The following is a 17,296-nucleotide window of genomic DNA, read 5'->3' on the forward strand; positions in this document are numbered from 1 at the left end:
TGTGTTGGGTGAATCCACATATATTCCTGATAATAGGATAGGCAGAGATTGATGAAGATGACACTATTTGAAACAAAGGCTTCTGCTTCATTTTCTCCTAAGATATATACTATTAATATGGAATATGAAAAAAATATTAAAAAGATCAACAAACCATATTATTTTATTAGTTAAGAAAACATTTTCCTCTGAAGTTTATCTTGAGATTTCAGCTAACACCATAATTTTCTTCTGCAACTTCACATTCCTTTTCTAGCACAAGATCTAGCCCAAGAAATTTACCATTGGTATCTTGGCCCTAAAACCTCTAGGGAAGCTGATAATTATGAGGTTCATAGTTATAAATGTTTTTGTCTCAGAATTTTGGAGATGACATCAAATAAAAATTAATAATATACTTTGACAGGTTTTTGGGGGGTGCTTCTCCATTTATACCACCTGCAAACTGAGTGTTCTCTATGACATCACCTTCAGCCCCAGAAGCTCCTGCTTGGCAAAGTTCAACCATCAATTCTCACATCAGAGCCTGTGATTCCTTGTTCTCTGTGGGTTTTCTACATGTTCTTGAATGCTTGATTCTCATTCTCTTCTACTGCCATCATCAATGTGACCTAACATGATCTTATATTTATTACTGTATGCTGAAAAACTGTATGAATGTATTACATTCTAAGGCATTTATTTTCAATATTGGGGGTGTTCCTGGAAGTCTTTTTTTTTCTAAATCTCATGTCCTCAGGTCTTTCTAAAAGTTAATAAATAGATAAAACTCTAACTAAAAAATAAGTGATTCTATCACTATTAATACATGAACATTAAAATAAATAAACAATATTTAAAACTCTCATCCCATAGGTATAAGGACTTAGATTACATAGATCAAGTTGTTGGAAGACACAAACCACCAAAATGTATTGTATCCTTGGTGATTCTTTACTGGGATGAAATTATTGGTTTTAGCATTGGACTCTTACCAAGCCATGGGTTCATTTAGGGTAGGACACTGCTGTTTTCTTCTGTAACCATGACATGGTATCAATCATATATAAAAAGAAAAAATATCAGAAATAGGAAATGGTTCTCTCAGGAAAAAAAAAAGGAAATTACAAGCACATTGTGATAGTGCAGAGAATATCCAAAATGTGGCCTCTGTATACAGGGCATCTACAGAAAGCATGAACTTGTATACCTGCTGGGAGAAAGAAAAATGTTGCAACCCTCCAGCGAATTGGGCTATATTATTTGAAAGTATAAAAAAATAGCAATTGATAAAGCACTATTTCTTGCAGGACTGAACATTGAATGTACATTTGCAATAATGTAAAATAGATTCCCAGAGCTATTCAATACAGAAATATTGTTAAGAAATGCCATTCAGAAATAGCCCTAATTCATTTGTTTAGTTCCAATTTTGGTCTATCTATACCATGGAAAGTTAAGATTTTTGCGTATGTGGAGTGTTTTCCAGGTTATTTCATTGAGTGAAAAATAAGGGGCAGACAGGATATACAGGGGCACTCCCTTTTGGGTAAGAAAGAAATTTTCATAATAACATATCATTGTTATTGCATCCTACCAGAACAAGAAACAGTAAGAATATATACTAGAAACAATTAAATCAGTTGTTCATGAAAGGTAATGGTTAAAGTTTAGTGGGCACAGAATATAGGTGAGTCTTCAGTGTATTTTAACATGGGTTTATATTTGAACCACATAAACAAAAAAACATGTTCAAAACATAAAATTAAATCAAAAGACAAAAATCAAGCCCAACAGACAAAGAGTTTTGTAAGAACTGGCATGGGGGCTGCCAAGCCCCCAGGAAGAGGAGGAGGAGGCGTAGGAGCACGTCAGGGTGGGGGGACACTTGGGCCCTCCTCACACCTCAGACACTCACCGGGGACTCTCCCAGCACGCAGGGCACCCTTACAGCCGTTTCTCTCCACCAAGACCCTAATCCAAGAGCCCAGGGCTATGGGTTCCTTGCTCCTGTGAGGAAGAGGCTGAGTGCGCAGGCTGTGGGCTCTGCCTACCCACTGAGTGACAATGTCAGGAGCCCCAACCTTACCCCTGTCCAGTCCCAGGCCTCCAGGCCCTCCCTGTGGGCAGCCCAGGACAGAGCCCCCAGCCCTCATGCTTGCCCACCTGATGACTGCTGCCCCTTTGCCCAGGTCATAGCGGAATTCCAGGTGCTGGTCATGCAGGGCCAGTAACACGAAGTCCCCTTTGCCATCGGTCTTTTGCCCATTGTACAGGAGCAAACCACTGGGTCCTCGGGCCAAGAACACCACCTCGAGGGCCATCTTCTCCCTGGGTCACGTGGGTCAGGGTGTCTCACTGCCCCTTCCCTGCAGGCTGCCTCCCCTCCTCTGCCTCACCTACCCTACTGACCCCAGGTCTCTTTCAAAGGTGTGCAAGCCTCTCAGCTCCAGGTAGGAAAAGCCATGGAAGTCCGCCAGGAAGGGCTGGGCACTACCATCCATCTCAGACACTGCCGAGAGAGGACAGGGCTCACTCAGGCCGTGTACCCCACTGTCCTGCCTAACTCGACGGAAACCCACAGGACCCAAACCCCAACTCTTCCTGGACCCGAAGACTGGGCCACAATTCAAACTGAACATTTGACCCTGACTTCTTGTTCCCTCCGGACAGCCTGGTGCCCCTACCTGTCTGGCAGAGCGTGCCTCTACGTCCTGCGGGGCACTCGCACTTGGCCCCGCCCTTGGGTAGCACGCGGCAGGGGGCTGCACCGTGGCAGGGGTTCGGCTGGCAGGGGCTCTTCTCTTCTGTACAGGTTGGGCCTGGAGGGAGATGGAGATGAGTTCCAAGAAGGCAGGCCCCCTGACACCTGGTTCCTAGCCCTCACCCGGATCCCAGCCTGCCCTCGCCAAATCGGCCAGGTGGACACTGGCAGTGAAACATGTCATCTCCCAGGGCCTGGCATGGTGCCCCACCATAGGGGCTGGGCATGCAGGGGTGCTCTCCACACTCTCCCACACCGGAGCTGCGGGACACAACCCCCTGCCAGGGGCCCAGCTCCAGGCGCTGATTGTTGACATCCAGCAGGCGGATGCAGCCCTTCAGGCCCACACCAACGGAGGTCCGCTCAGGGCCCTGCCACAGGAAGGGGTCAGAGTAAGCTCAGGCAGAGGCCTCCTTCTCGCGGCCAGAGTCACAGGGTTACAGTTAGGGTCAGAAGTCAGAGCTGCTCCATCCCATCACCCTTTAGACAAAGCGGCCAGTCCCACAAAGAGGACCAACCAGAGGCTGGGGCCGAGGTTAAGGGTTAGGACTGGAGGTAAGGGTCAGCCCAGGCCCTCCTCACTCTGGCACCAAAGGTAAGCCACCCAGATGAGACAGGGAAGGGCCAGGAGCCCCAGCTGAGCTCAGGGTCCTAGCCACACCCACACCATTCTTCTGATCCTATTTGCTATCCAATGGAGGTTGCTCTGGTGGAGTCCCAGGCAAGATCAAGGTCAGAGACCCAGTTTGATGCATGCTCCACCCTCTTGCTCACACATTAGCCTGGTCCTCTGGGACTCCGCCCACAAAGAGGTCGGTATCTAGGTTGAGGCCATCTGTGCCACTGGGGCTCTCGCCCAGAACTGGGGTCCCGCCATCCACAGACAGTGTGCCTTGGCGCCAATGCCGTGATAGTTCTAGGCGGTGCCACCAGCCTGGTTCCACAGGTACTGAGCTTGTCAGTATTGCTGGTCCAGAACCTGTGTCAAACCTGGAGACCCAAGCAGGTGCTTAGAGCACTGGCCTGGCTCCATCCACAGTCTGGTCAGGAACCACCCACAAATTCCTCCCTGGAAGGCCCTGGCCCCACCCACTGAGCATTAGCCCTGCCCACCCACCAGACAGTCAGGAGGCCCCACCCTCTCTGCCCCTGAGCTGAACGCGCCCACGGAGCAGCAGCGCCAGTGCCAGGAAGTCCTTGCCACGTGCGTTGCCATTGTATAGCAGCAGTCCCTGAGGCTACAGGGATCAGAATTCCAGCGCCAGGTGCAGCGTGTGATATGCACGGAGGGTGGGGAAGGCCAGAAAGGAGGTATCCCCAAAGGCAGGAACAGAGACAGAGGGGCGTAGCACTGCAGGGGATAGGGAGATTGAGCTGGAAGAGTACCCAGGACCCTGCCCCTACCACCTCCTGCTGGTGGCTTATCTCTGCCCTCCCTCCTTGCCCCCATCAGCCTCCCTGTCCTTCCAGAGAGGTGGACAGAAGCGCCTACCGTCCTCAAAGAAGGTGCCTCCCCTGCCTGCTGGGCAGCTGCAGGTGAAGCCCCTGCCAGAGTCCTGGTTCTGGCAGGTCCCCCCATGCAGGCAGGGCTGAGAATCACAGGACCTTGGGTGCTGCTTGGGACTGGGGAGCAAAGGCCGGTGTCCAGCCACATGGCCGGGAGCTGTGGTGGGGGGCCGGTGTGTGTGTTGGGGGGCCGTGGTCCTTCCAATGGGCCTGCTGGTGTGACTGGGGTGGACCCGAGGGGTCACAGAGGAAGGTGGTTGGCCCACAGTGGTAGCTCTGGCTGTGACCACTGCAGCGGTGGCTCCTATGGTGGCTCCCATGAAGAATGCAGGAAACCAGTCTGTGGGGCAAGGAGTGGTCAGGGTCTGCAAGGAGCAGGGGGTGGGGCAGTGGAGGATGGGAACAGACAAGGAGGCCCGGCCTGGTGCTCACCAAAGTCCATGAACCACACGTGCTCTTGCAGAGGCCTCCTCATCACCAGGGCCCGGGGCCTGGAGGCCTGGATCTGCCGAAGCATGGCCCGGCCCACGTCAGGTGCCCTGAAGGCTGTGGCTGGGGAAGAGGGGGTACTGAGCATGGCCTGGCCCTGTGCAGCCCCTACCCATCACCTCCTGGGAGAGACTTAGCGTGGGGATCTCACTGGGGTCAAAGAGCACATCCACAGTGGCACGGACTGATCTGCCAGGCCCCAGGTCCCGCAGGTGGACACTCCGGAAGTCCTTTGTGATGTCTGAGTTCCGGAAAAGGTCGTCCAGGGAGTGAGTGAGGATACTGGGCACCGCTCAAAGCACTGAAATTGGTCCCCTTACACTGTGGGGTTCCTGCCCTGGCCCCCTCTGGGTCTGACCTGGGGGGACGCCCCCACTTACAGTGCTCTCGATGCTCCTGGCTGTCTCCCCAAACAGCTCTGACTTGGGGTCGGCCATTTTGGGTGTGTAGAACAGCTCTTGCCCCTCGACCCCCTCCAGCTCCAGCACGCCCTGGTACGCCTTGGTGGCTGTGGGAGAAGGGGCGGTGAGGCCCTGCCTGGTACCAGCCTGGTGCAGGCCCCTGGAGCAAGCCACATAGGGTACAGGGGCAGGTGGATGTTAGTCAGATGGTCATGAGGTTAGTGACCAGGGCTGGCGTCAGTTACCAGGCAGACTCCTCAGAGCAGTTGCCCCAGGCTTGCTTGCAAGGAGAGAGACGGGTTAGCTACACGGTCCTGGGCACGCACAAGTGTTAGGGCTGAGACCACACGTGTGCACATGGGTGCCGGATCCCCAAGAACTCATACACATTTGAGACCAAAGACCATAAAACCTGGACCCACCTGCTGCCAGCGGGTAGGAGCAGCACCCATGGCTGCCCAGGCTGCTCCTCAAGCTCCACCTGCCCTGCCACCCACTCACCAGGACAGTTGGAGCCCTCTGCGTCCAGTGAAGGTGTCTTGCCATCCGAATAGCAGCCCAAAGGTGAGTTGTAGCAGGAGGCTCTCTCAATGGGTGGTCCAGGTGTCACCACACTGCTGTCCATGGAGAGTTCCAGTCCTAGGGATGCGAAGTCTGAGTCCAGCCACAGGTGGGAGCCTCTCTGGGTCGTGCCCCAACAAGCCCCTGCTCACTCCCCAGGCCTGTCCCATGTCCCAGAGCACCTGCTCACTCCCCAGGCCTGTCCCATGTCCCTGAGCCCCTACTCACCTCCCAGGCCTGCCCCACACCCCAGAGCCCTGCTCACCCCAGGCCCATCCACATCCCCGAGCCCCTGCTCACCCCAGGCCCACCCATGTCCCCGAGCCCCTGCTCACCCCCAGAGCCCCCCCACTGGCCTCCTGGTCCCCACTTAGTTCCTCATCGCCACTCCCATCAGTGCTGCCAGATTCTCCAAAGGCAGACACGGAGAGACTGGTTGCAGTGGAGGTTTCTATGAGGGGCATGGTCAGCGCGGGCCGAGCTGTGGTCTTGGGGAGGCTGGCTGTGGTCCGAGGTCGTAAGGTGGGTGGAGGGGTGGGCTGGCTCTGGGGGGTACTGCTGGGAGCCAGGGGGAGGGCACTGGGTGGAGGCAGCAGAGGCTCACTTGGCAAGTGCCCCGGGGCTGTCGTGGCCCTGGGGGTTGGGTGAGCGCCAGGAACAGCAGCCTCTGTAAGGAGAGGGAAGCTGGGGCTGGAGTCGGGGAGGGCAAGGCCCTCCTGTCAGTGCTGGGTGGTGGCTCCCAGACCCTACCCTGGCACGGGCCGAGGCTCTGGGTGAAGATGTCCACGCCCTGGCGGCAGGCGATGGTCTTCAGTTGGCACTCGCTGCCGTAGGTGATGCCATCTGATCCACAGACCTGAGGCGCAAGGCAAGGGCACTCAGGCGGTTCCCCCACCCACTGCCCTTCACACTCTCCACCCTCACCTTGCTCACCTTGGTGGCACTGGCCTCTGGGCAGGTGAGGGCTGGGCAGATGCAGTGGGCAGAACCTGCCTCTTCCACACAGGAAGCGCCAAACTCACAGTGCATCTCCGCACAGGTCACCAGTGCTGAGGGATCTGGGGTGGACACAGAATCTCCAACAGCTCAGGCTGTCCCTCTGTACAGCAAACCCCAGGCCAGCCCAGATCTTGTCCTCACCTGCCTCACAGCCGGTGGGGCCCAGGGTGTGGCCATCAGGACACTGCCCACACTTGGGACCAGCAACGCCTGGCTTACAAGAGCACAGCCCAGTTATCTGCTCACAGTCATCCCGCACAGCGCCCCGGGGGTCACAGCTGCAAGCTGCGGGGAGGGGAGCCTGAGTCTGTACTTAGACAGTCTTCTCCACCTGCTGCAGAGCCTGCCAGGTGCAGTGCAGGCCAGGGCCTGAGCACAGGGATGGGGGTGGACAGGCAGGAGGACTTGACTGGCAGCCAGCCCTGGGGCCCTGTCACTCACGAGTACAGCCACTCCGGCTGTCAGTGACAATGCCACGGAAGTTCCAGAAACCAGGCTCACATCGGTCGCACTTGAGGCCGCCCACGCCTGGCCGGCAAGAGCACTGGCCTGTGGCTGCGTCACAGGTGCCTCCGTAGGAGCCGTGCGGGTTGCACTGGCAAGTGCCTGCAAGGGAAGGGGAGGGACAGGGTCAGCACAGTCACACAGCTGTGCCAGGCCAGGGGTGAGGATACTCAGATACTCACTGGGGCAACCGGCCAGGCCCACACCCCGGGCAGCAGTGACATTATCCTGGCAGCATCCGTAGGGGGTCTGGGCACAGTGAGCAGGGGCTGCAGGCAGCAGTGGGGCCAAGGTGAGGCCTGCAGAGAGGGGTGTGGGGTCAGACTTGAGGCAGTGCTTATGCCCACCCCTCTGCCTCAACCTCCTCCACACCACCACTCAGCCTGACACCATGCCCCTCAGGTCTGGAATCTGAGGCTAAGGCCCTGGGTGAGGCCACCATAATCATACAAGGACATGCAAGTGCCACATGTAGGACCCAGCACACAGGAAACATACAGGTCCACATACACACAGAATACCCAAAGTCACGGACACAAACTTGTGTGTACACAGAGCTATGGACACACAGATAAGTGTAAAGGCAGCACACACACATGAAGACGGACACGCACTCACATTCCTCCAAACCATGCACATTTATATACAACTGTACGGACACATCTGTGAACGTGCATGAGCATACCGTGAGCACTCGCGTGTGACATGTGGCATTTACAGACCACTGTCAGTTCCTGCACAGAAGAGCAAAAGGGCCCAGAAGGTGCCCTGTGGTTTTCTGCTGTCTCCTGCATAGAAGCCTGGCCTGACCTGCAGTAGGTAGTTGGCATACGCTTGCTTTTATGAGGCAGGATCTCACTGCATGGCTCAGGCTGGGCTCAAACTCACAATCCTCCTGCCCACCCTCCTGAGTGTGGTGCATACTTTGACAGACGGGCTTGTGTCCACAGTGCACGTATCAGTGCTTTTACTCAGAAGAACACACAAGACCTCAAGCCTACCACAGCACACATGGATGCCCACGTGCCTAAACCAGTGCAGTCATACACCTTTGAATATGCACACACAGAAGTGCAGAGGCTGCTGCACAAGCCTACAAGAATGTGCCCCGGCCGAATCACCATGGCAGGGTCCCTGAGCTGCGACGTACAACTCTCCTTGAGACTCGAACCTGGCCCTCTTTAGGTCACACTCACTGCCATAGGTGACCCCATCTGAGACGCACACCTGGAGGGGTGGGGTCAGCGTGGGCAGCCTTGGCCCCTTCCTCACTGCCCCCCTACAGATGGGGGAGGTGGGGGCTCACCGGTCTCCTGAGAACACCCTGGCAGCTGAAATCGCAGACGCATGGTCCATCCTCTGAGTCCTCATCCCACACCCCGCCACGCTGCCAGCAGAGTTCCTGCTCACACTCGCTGTCCTCCCCAGAGCCGGAGCCTCCTGAGCCACACTCAGCTGTGGGGAAGAAGGGCAGTTCACCCACAGGTTCTCCCCTGAGGCTGGTGCCCCACAGCTCAGGCAGCTGCCCAAGCCTACCCTGTTCACAGGGCCCTGCCCGGGCTTCCTCAAGCTGTATCTGCTGCTGGCAGGCAGCCTCCCGTAGCTCACACGCACTGCGGTAGGTGACACCATCGCTGCCACACACGGGGCCAGGCGGGGGCGCTCACAACGAGGACACACAGACTGCCCGGCTGAGCACACAGCCCCAAAGGCACACACTGTGTCTCCACAGGTCTCTGAAACATATGGAGCCAGCAGGGGTCAGCAGATCCAGCCGGAGAGTGGTGGGACCCACTCACGACAGTGTCCAGCTGATGCCACATGCAGGCTTATCTGGTGCGTGCAGGCGTGGACATGCAGCTCACACTCGCTGGCATACGTGTGCCCATCAGAATCACACACGGGTTGGGCTGAGGCCACACACTCAGAGGGGCACACACAGCGCCCGGTCTTGGCCTCGCACAGGGCTCCAAAACGGCACTGCCCGCATCGGTCTGGGGAGGGGGCTCTGTCACCACTGTGTCAGGAAGGCCATACCCCCCAGGCCTGCTTGTCCACTACTGACCACAGGGTCCTCTGCGGGCCACCCGGATATCCCGCCCAAGGGCACAGGCCATGGCCTCCAGCTCGCAGGTGCTGCCATAGGTGACGCCGTCACTGCCGCACACGGGATCGTAGGCGCCTGCACACGCCTGCTGGCACTCGCACGCAGCCTCCCCGTTCTTCACCGCGCACGTCGCCCCGAATGCGCACTGCACCCCACGGCACGGGGACAGAGCCTGGTCTGGGAAGGACAGGGCACTCAGCCCACCTGCTACCCCCCATACTGGGCAGAGCCCCCAGCGCCACGCAGCAGGTCCTCTCCCAGGGTGGGGTGGTCAAGGAAGAGCTAGATGTGCAGGACATAGCAAAGAAAGGGACAGACACACGACAGAGGCAGATGGGGACACAGGAGCCTCCTGACTGCCCACAGCAGGCCACTGACCCCGACCACCAGCAGCCCTGGGACACCCATGCATGTGGGGGCTCTCTCCAGGCTAAGAGGAGTCTGCACCCCAGAGTCACACCCAGGGCTGCACGGGGAGGAGGTGTCTGTCCACTTGCTCTGAGAACCACAAGGCCAGGCAGTAGCGAGCCACCCTCCCCAGCCACACAAGGGGCAGACCTCGGGCTGTGGGCTCCTGGTGGGCAGGCGCAGCACCTCATCCTGCCAGCAGGTCAGGCTGGAAGACACAAGAGGAGGAGACAAGAGGGAAGGACTGAGGAGAAGACAGATGCAGAAAGACAGACCAGAGAGATGGACAGAGGATTGACCCACATGGTTACAGGGTCACTGCAGCCCTGGTCCCCATGGGACATGCTGGCCACTTCCCAGCTGCCTCCACCCTCCAATGGCTCCTTGAAATCAACTGAGATCCTGCCTCTGAAGGGGCTGGTGACAGTCATGTCCCAAGAGTGAGGGACCCCGCCGCTGTATCCACTTCCTGCCCACCCAAGCAATCTGTACCCTCAGGCAGAACAGAGATGGATGGGCAGACAGACTAGAGGACCTGCAGCCTGGACTTGCGCGGCCACGTGCAGGCCCATCTCTGACCACCTCCCCACGTATCCAGGCACCCTCTCGCAGCCTCTACCCTCCACACCCTGCACCCTCCCAGGGGACCCACCCTGGCCCAATACCCTGGGAGGTGGGTGCCAAGGAATGAAGATGGCATGTGATGGTGGGCAAGGACTGATGGCGGGGACCACAGGGTGCTCACCACACGGGCCCTGGTGCCTGGGAGGGATGGCTCACTGCTGCCGGCACTCAGCCTGCTGGCGCCAACAGTCGTTGTCATACGTGTGCCCATCCTGGGCACACACCAGTCTGTAGGCTCCATCACAGGTGACACGGTCGCAGGAGCAGCAGGGTCGGCCACGGCGGGACAGGCAAATGGCACTGAACTGGCAGGTCCCGGAGCACTGGTCTGAGGGTGGGCAAGGAGATCAGAGAGGCCAGAACCACACCAGCACCTCCACAGCAGGGACCCGACAGACACAAAGGCAGGGGGCACACTGTGTGCAGGGGAAGCAGCCCACCTCCAGGCTGGCACTGGCCAGAGCGCACTTTCTGGAGGAGCAGACCGCAGATAGCCCCTGAGCGGCCCATGATGCAGTCGTTTGCATAGGTGACCCCATCATCCCCACACACAGGCAAATGCCAGGGAGGGCAGGTCTATGGACGCAGGAGCATCTCTGGACGGCGAGTGTGTGGGTTCACACGGCAGACGCGGTTCGTGTCAGCATGGGCTCCCTGGCAGGGGTCTGGGGGCGGACAGGCAGAAGTCAGGGTTATTGCCTGCATGCCCAAGGAGAGGAGCCCCACATGGGGCGGACACTCACCACAGGGGCCGTCGAACTTCCTAAAGATGTTCTCCTGGCGTGCACATGCCTGGCGCAGCAGCTGGCATTCATCGGGGTAGTCCATACCATCACTGCCACACACGGTGCCCTCCGGGGCCCCGCGGCAGGTCGTGGGACACAGGCAGGAGGCGGTCTGCCCATTGGCGGAGGGTGCTCAGGTACTGCCGAAGCTGCAGGTCACATTGGAGCAGGGGTCCCGGGAGCCTGTGGATGGCAGGGTGGGGTCACCCTGGCTGTCTGTCCACCTCCAACACCTGGCCCACCCCCCCGCCCACGCTGGGCACACTCCCTTACCACAGGGTCCGCGGCAGAGCAGGTGGATTCGCCGCTGCAGGCGGCACTGTGCACGCTGCAGCTCGCACTTGTTGCTATAGGTGGAGGCATCTGAGCCGCACACTGGCGCCACAACAGCAGGACAGGCACTCTTCTTGCACACGCAGGAGGCCTGGCCTGGATCCTCTGCACTGGGCTCACAGACCGCGCCAAAGCCACACAGCATTCCCCTGCAAACTGAGGTCGGGCACAGGGAGGGGTTGTTGAAGCCAGGTCCCAGGGCTGGGCACTGCTGCAACCCTCACAGGCACATCCACACCCGGGTGTGCAAGCATGTTCAAGCCCACGCATGGCCACAAGTGTCACGGACACTCTATTGTGCATGTTCACCCAGGGACCTTTCCTCACTGGAGAACACTCTCTATACCCTCTACCAGGGGAGAGGGGCCTCCTGTCCCCACAACAGGACAAGCCACCCACTCCCATCCCACCTCAGCAGATTCCCCAACACACAACAGGAGAGGACCCCAGGCCAAGTCCGAAGCAAGCAGTCAGGCCCCACTCTGCCCAAAGCCCTCTCCCACATCAGCCCCAGAATCCATTTGGTTACCCCCACGCAGGCCAGGCTCATCCCAACTCAGGCCGTAAGTTTCTGGGGCCTCATCTGGGAGTGCCTGGGTGTTCCCCATGCCTGACCCGGCCTCTTGCCAGCTCCTAGCCTTCTCCCACAGCCCCTCCCAGGGCAGCTGCTCTGCAGAGCCTCACACAGCTGTTGGCACAGCTGGGCCTGTCATCGGAGTCTGCCATTTCAGCCCTTAGTTCTGCAGACAGCAGGGTGCAGCACACGCCCCATCACCATTAGGCCTCCACTGCGTCCCACCGTGTGGGCACAGGGAAAGGCTGGTCCTCTGTCACAGTGTACAAACGAAGAGAGCATGGGGAAACTGAAACCCAGAGTCATTAGGGATAGCCCCAAGTAGCCACCCTGAGCCCAGCACTGGGACTGGGGATAGGTTGGCTCCTTAGGTCAGTGTACCCATGGGGGAGGTGGGTCCATTAGGGGTTGCAGCTGCCTGGATCTAATAAATGTTTAATCTGGCTCAATTATCATTAATAAGTCATGGTGTCAGGGCTCCCATCAACTCCCGCAGGTGGTGGAAATGTAGCAGAAGACCCCTCCCCATCTCCTAGGAGAGGTGCATAGCCCAGGAGCTAGAGCCAGCTGTTGCCATTTCAACAGCCCACCCCAGGCTTCCACCTGCCTGACCCAACCCTGGAAAGCTGAAAAAACAGAGGCCACAGCCTGCCTCCCCTGCCCCCACCCATGTTCCCATTCCCCCCACCTCACTATGCCTCAGTGTCCCTTTCTGTGAATGGGACAGTAGGACCTGCTTCCAAATGACTGCAAAGCTCAAGAGGCACCGGGCACAAGCACCAAGTGGAGAATGAGCTACACCTCTAATAATGGATGGTCACCACCACTGGCCTCCTCTCTGTCCTGGCTCAATCTGGCTCAATCTATGTCTGCCAGTGTCCCCTCTTCATGCCAGGATGTAAGCTCCCTCCATTTCCCCTTCTCTCTCCTAGTGGCACATCCCTCTTTCTTGCCCAGGTTCCTTGTGACTCCCAAGCCAAGTCCAATAGGCCCATGCTAATGCCCAGCGGTGCTCTTGGGCTTCAGCTGGACCTGCTGATCAAGGTCTCCAGGGTTGAACCCCAGGGTCAAGGGCCCAGTCACCTCCCTGCCCCTGGGCTCCTTAGCTTCTGCTATCTGTGCCCTGGGCTTTCCCTCTCTCTGCACCAGGTCACCTGAGCCACCAGCTCTCTCCCAAGGTCCTGACCCCACAGCGGGGAAGAGCTGTTCTTGGGGAGCAGCACACTCCTCCCCACCACAACCTGGTTCTCACTCCACAGTCCTTCAATGTTTCCACTATAAAGCCACAGTTAAGAGCACACCATGCTGGTCCCTACTTTTGTCCCCTGCCAGGACAAAGTAACTTCTCTTTTTCCTTGGTTTAAGGTACTGGGGATGGAACCCAGAGATACTTAGGCATTTTCACATTTCTTATTTTTGAGACAGTCTTGGTGAGCTGCCCAGGCTAGCCTTGAACTTGTGACCCTACCAAACTCCCCATAGCAGCTGGATCACATATGTGACCACCAGCTGGTCAGAGCAAATTAACTTCTCAAGTTAATTCAGTAATCCCCACTTTCAGGATGGGCCCCACTTTGTCCCATGCTTAGGCTGGGAGAGGGGCTGCTCCCTGGTCCCCTGTTGGTACCTATAGCAGGACTGCCCCTTTATGTGTCTCCCTGGCCCATGGGACCAGGAGATCGGGAGGGCTGAAGATAAGTTTCTTGATTGAACTTTCTTGAATCATACACACAAAGACGACCCACCCCCCCCACAGGCCCACCAGCAAGCACACACACAGGCACACCTGTGCATAGGTGCAGGCAGGGCCTGCCACAGCAGCCAGGCCCTCCTAGACGACCCACCCCTCCACAGGCTCACCAGCAAGCACACACACAGCAGTCAGGCCCTCCTAGACGACCCACCCCCCCAGAGGCCCACCAGCAAGCACACACATAGGCACACCTGCGCACAGGTGCAGGCAGGGCCTGCCACAGCAGCCAGGCCCTCCTAGGCATACTCCTTCACACACATAATGCCCCTCCTCAAGCCCACTCAGCAGAAGAGAAAACTGAGGGCAGGGTCTCCTGAAAGTCACTACTAAGGAATGGAAGAGCTGGACTCAAGACACACCTGCTGCCCGTGACCCCTCATAAATTTAGGTGACATGGTTCCCTAGTGGGTCACCTCTGGGGGCCCCACCATGCATGCCCTGCTCAGTCCCCATTGGAAGCCTCTCCCTTGCCACTGAGCATCCCACCGGAGCACCCTCTCGCTGCAGTGCGGAGGTGGAGGGACTTTTTATAGCCACAGATGCCGCTTATATATTTAAATCTCCTCCTGGTCTAGGGTGGGTTGGGGGATGGAACCACCGCCCAGAGCCCTGCTTGTGGCCACATGTGTGTCCTGATGGCTAGGGTGTGCACAGGGACTCAAGTGGGCAGCTTCGGGGAGGGTGGGTTAAATCGAGGGACTCAGGAGAGAGGCTGTAGACACTCAGGGCTCAGCCCCAGCCCAGTGCAGATTGGCTTCCTCCTTAGTCACCCCACTGGAGGACATGGACCCCTTCCTGGAAGATGTGGGACCTGTCTGGGTCACAGCCTCCTGCCCCAGGCCAGAAGGGGGACAGTGGTCTGAGACAAATGGGATGTACCCACATCCACTTACCCCATCAACCACTGGTCCCCTCATTACATGCAAATACCAAGGGTCACATACCATGAAGGGGTGCTGCATTGCTCTGACCCCAAGGCTCCTGTGTCTCAGGAGAAGGACTGCAATCTCCCAAAAAGAGATACCTCAGAGGCCACAGACTCCCCTCCCACAGCCCAGGTGGGGCTCGGACCTCTGAGGGGCCTTCAGGTCTGGTGGGAGCAGTGTGAGGAGGGGCATTGCTGTCAGAGACATGGGTTGCCCAGCAGAGCCCAGGTCCAGGATGTGTGTCCCCACAGCCACTATCACCCATTCCTACTGCCCCACCCTAAATGCTGCCCAGCACAGGGACTCTGGTACATTTGAAAATACGCTTGTGATACCAGCTACTTGGGAGGCTGAGGCAGGAGGATTGTAAGTTCAAAGCCAGTCTCAGAAATTTAGTGAGACCCTGTCTCAAAATAAAAAGTAAAAAGAGGGTGGAGCAAGGGCTGGAACTCAGTGGTAGGGCCTTGGGTTTGATCCCCAGCATCACAAGAAAAAAAAAAGGCAGTCAATAATCCTGCAGCTTCCAGGAATAAAGAACAGCTGGTCACAGGTGACCCCTGCCCAGATGGCCACTGAAGGACAGCAGAGCCCCTTCATCCTGTACCCATGAATCCAGCTCCTGCTTCTGGGTGCCCCATGATTCAGTAAGCAGCCCTGACTAATGCAACCCAGGGGTGCATCCTGACAAGAAGACCCAGGGCCATGCCCCCACCCCAGGCCACCCAGGGCTCTCTCAGGTTGTCCTCCCCACCCATGTCCTGCCTATGTCAGACAGCTCTAGACATGTGACTCTGTGACACTGGACAGGCATCCGCCTGACAGAGAACCCAGTGATGGGGCAGGACGGAGAGCTCCCACCTGCCTGCTGAGGATGCAGGAAGGGTGAACAGACCATGGCGACCCCTTGGTCCTTGTCCTCTGCAGCAATAGAGCCTTCTTTTCCCCTCTGACATTAACCTAATTACAGAGGCCCCTGCTCCAGCAGCCTTGTGGGAGGACATCCCAACCCATAGGGATGTCAAGAAGGCTAGCCCACCCCTCCATCACTTGCATCCTCCCAGAGACAGATGCCAGCCTTTCTGACTCCTCATGTCATGCTGAGACACCCCCCTACCCCCAGCCCAGTTTCCCCTCTGCCTGGCCCAGCCCTTCCTGAAAATGGAGAAGGGAGGACAAAGGAGAGGAATCCCCCAACAACCAGCCCACTCCACTGCCCACCCCCACCCTGCCCACACCACCTGCCAGCATCTCACTTCTTATGGTTCCTCCCAATCTTGAGGCCCAGGGAAACCAGAGTCCTGCCTGAGCACTGCCAGGAGCTGAGACCCCCGGCTTACACTCAGTGGATGCCCCAGGAGGAACCCAGGCTGCCTTGCCCAGCCTCCCGTCTCCAGACACCTGGCACCCCTGGAATACACACCCTAGAATGAACCCACCCTAGGAGTGCCCACTTGCTACCCCAAGCTGTGCCTTCCACCCAGGCTGCCCACTCACCGTCAGGAGGCATGGGAGGTGCTGGTGTGAAGTGGGTCCCAGGTTTGTCTGGAATAAAACAAATCTCCAAGTTAGGGCCCTCTGAGCAAGGCCTTCCAGAGACCACCACTCCCACTCTGCCCTTCCCCCATAGGCTGGCTCAGACTCTGGAGAAGAGGGCAGGGGACCTTATTTTCCTCTGCCCTTCTAGCTGCATGCATGGTCAGGGCTTTACACCCATCACCTGCCAATGGGTCCCCAGTAAAGTCACCAGATTTACCAGATAAGTCCAACCCCCCCCCATTCCTAGTGCAACTGCCCCTTTCTTACTCCCACAGGAAGTTGTTTCTGCCCCATCAAGATGGGGGTCAGCTGGCCAGGAGCCCAAGGACAGGTCTCAAGAGGTCCAGAGCAATCCATTCCATCCCCAGAAGAATGTGTGGCCCATTCAAGCTAGTTGTGGCCCTTGGCCTGGCTGTGACCCTGCCTGCCCTGTACCCTTGCCAGCAGGGAAGCAGGACTTGGCCAGCACAAGCTGGGCCACTTGGGCCCCGCCCAGCCGCCACGTACAATTGTTGAGGAAGAGCAGCACCGCGAAGCCCAGCGTAGAGGTGGCCAGCAGGATCAGACAGACGTTGCAGGGGATCATGAAGTACTGCACCACCAGCGAGGCGCCAGGCTGCTGGGGGGGGGGGCGCTCCAGCGGCAACGGAGGCATGGCCTGGGGCTTGGCCTCTCTCTTGGGGAGTGGGGGTCCTCACGGAGCGCCCTTAGGCCTCTTCGGGGCTACTGCCCCCATTCTAGGACCCCTGGGGCAGTGGACAGCTGCTGCGCTCTCAAAGTTCAGCCCCATTCACCGCCTGGGGCACGCCCGGCCCTTCCCGGCCCTCCAGGCGAATAATCCAGGAGCAGAAATCGCGAATGCGGGCTCAGAAGCAGGCAAAGGAGGATGGAAGAAGGCCAGGGCCACCCCTGCTGCCGCAACCCTTCCGCCCGCCAGCCGGCGCTGTCCGCCCAGCGGGAGCAGCAGCCGGAGAGACAGAGGCCGGCGGGACCGTGGGCGGGGCCTGCTGCTCGCGCCTGGCAGAGGAGGGAGCGCGATGGCAGCAG

This window comes from Callospermophilus lateralis, unplaced genomic scaffold, assembly GCF_048772815.1.
Source record: "Callospermophilus lateralis isolate mCalLat2 unplaced genomic scaffold, mCalLat2.hap1 Scaffold_66, whole genome shotgun sequence".
NCBI classification, from domain to species: domain Eukaryota; kingdom Metazoa; phylum Chordata; class Mammalia; order Rodentia; family Sciuridae; genus Callospermophilus; species Callospermophilus lateralis.